Here is a 2526-nt window from a genome sequence, read left to right as displayed (position 1 = left end):
AACTAGCCCTGTCTCAATCTCTACACCAAACACAACTAGCCCTGTCTCAATCTCTACACCAAACACAACTAGCCCTGTCTCAATCTCTACACCAGACACAACTAGCCCTGTCTCAATCTCTACACCAAACACAACTAGCCCTGTCTCAATCTCTACACCAGACACAACTAGCCCTGTCTCAATCTCTACACCAGACACAACTAGCCCTGTCTCAATCTCTACACCAGACACAACTAGCCCTGTCTCAATCTCTACACCAGACACAACTAGCCCTGTCTCAATCTCTACACCAAACACAACTAGCCCTGTCTCAATCTCTACACCAAACACAACTAGCCCTGTCTCAATCTCTACAGTAACACATCTAGCCCTGTCTCAATCTCTACACCAGACACAACTAGCCCTGACTCAATCTCTACATTAATACAACTAGCCCTGTCTCAATCTCTACACCAAACACATCTAGCCCTGTCTCAATCTCTACACCAAACACAACTAGCCCTGTCTCAATCTCTACACCAAACACAACTAGCCCTGTCTCAATCTCTACACCAGACACAACTAGCCCTGTCTCAATCTCTACACCAAACACATCTAGCCCTGTCTCAATCTCTACACCAGACACATCTAGCCCTGTCTCAATCTCTACACCAGACACAACTAGCCCTGTCTCAATCTCTACACCAGACACAACTAGCCCTGTCTCAATCTCTACACCAGACACAACTAGCCCTGTCTCAATCTCTACACCAGACACAACTAGCCCTGTCTCAATCTCTACACCAGACACAACTAGCCCTGTCTCAATCTCTACACCAGACACAACTAGCCCTGTCTCAATCTCTACACCAGACACAACTAGCCCTGTCTCAATCTCTACAGTAACACAACTAGCCCTGTCTCAATCTCTACACCAGACACAACTAGCCCTGACTCAATCTCTACATTAATACAACTAGCCCTGTCTCAATCTCTACACCAGACACAACTAGCCCTGTCTCAATCTCTACACCAGACACAACTAGCCCTGTCTCAATCTCTACAGTAACACAACTAGCCCTGTCTCAATCTCTACAGTAACACAACTAGCCCTGTCTCAATCTCTACACCAGACACAACTAGCCCTGTCTCAATCTCTACACCAAACACATCTAGCCCTGTCTCAATCTCTACACCAACCACAACTAGCCCTGTCTCAATCTCTACACCAGACACAACTAGCCCTGTCTCAATCTCTACACCAAACACAACTAGTCCTGTCTCAATCTCTACACCAGACACAACTAGCCCTGTCTCAATCTCTACATTAATACAACTAGCCCTGTCTCAATCTCTACACCAGACACATCTAGCCCTGTCTCAATCTCTACACCAGACACATCTAGCCCTGTCTCAATCTCTACACCAGACACAACTAGCCCTGTCTCAATCTCTACACCAGACACAACTAGCCCTGTCTCAATCTCTACACCAGACACAACTAGCCCTGTCTCAATCTCTACACCAGACACATCTAGCCCTGTCTCAATCTCTACACCAGACACAACTAGCCCTGTCTCAATCTCTACACCAAACACAACTAGCCCTGTCTCAATCTCTACACCAGACACAACTAGCCCTGTCTCAATCTCTACACCAGACACAACTAGCCCTGTCTCAATCTCTACACCAGACACAACTAGCCCTGTCTCAATCTCTACACCAAACACATCTAGCCCTGTCTCAATCTCTACACCAGACACAACTAACAACTAAAGTTAGTGAGGGAGATATAAGTCTCCAGCTTCAGTGATTTTTGCAGTTCGTTCCAGTCATTGGCAGCAGAGAACTGGAAGGAAAGGAGGCCAAAGGAGGACTTGGCTTTGGGGGTGACCAGTGAGATATACCTGCTGATTGCTGCACAATCCCTCAACTTGAGACATCTGTGGCCTTGTGTTGTGTGACGACAACTCCACATTTTACAGTGGCCTTTTATTGACCCCAGCACAAGGTGCACCTGTGTAATGATCATGCTGTTTAATCAGCTTCTTGATAGGCCACACCTGTCAAGTGGATGGATTATTTTAGCAAAGGAGAAATGCTCACTAACAGGGATGAAATACAAATTTGTGCACAACATTTGGGAATTTTCTGGGAACTTTTATTTCAGCTCATGGAACATGGGACCAACACTTTATGTATAGCTAGAGCCCTGAGCTGGTGATATTTTATTTGGCAAAAAATGGGTTGTTGACAGTATTGAAAATCATACCGTGTGAATTTCAGAATACCCCGGCATACGGTATACCGCCCAAGCCTAATGTCAAGTGTAACCTGTAATGTGAAGGGTTAGGGTTAGTTAACCTGTAATGCGAAGGGTTAGTTAACCTGTAATGCGAAGGGTTAGTTAACCTGTAATGCGAAGGGTTAGTTAACCTGTAATGCGACGGGTTAGTTAACCTGTAATGCGAAGGGTTAGTTAACCTGTAATGCGAAGGGTTATGGTTAGTTAACCTTTAATGTCCTAATAAAGGTGTCTATCTCTAG

Source organism: Salvelinus namaycush, unplaced genomic scaffold, assembly GCF_016432855.1.
Source record: "Salvelinus namaycush isolate Seneca unplaced genomic scaffold, SaNama_1.0 Scaffold2725, whole genome shotgun sequence".
Lineage (NCBI taxonomy): Eukaryota > Metazoa > Chordata > Actinopteri > Salmoniformes > Salmonidae > Salvelinus > Salvelinus namaycush.
Note: the sequence above shows the minus strand (reverse complement) of the source record.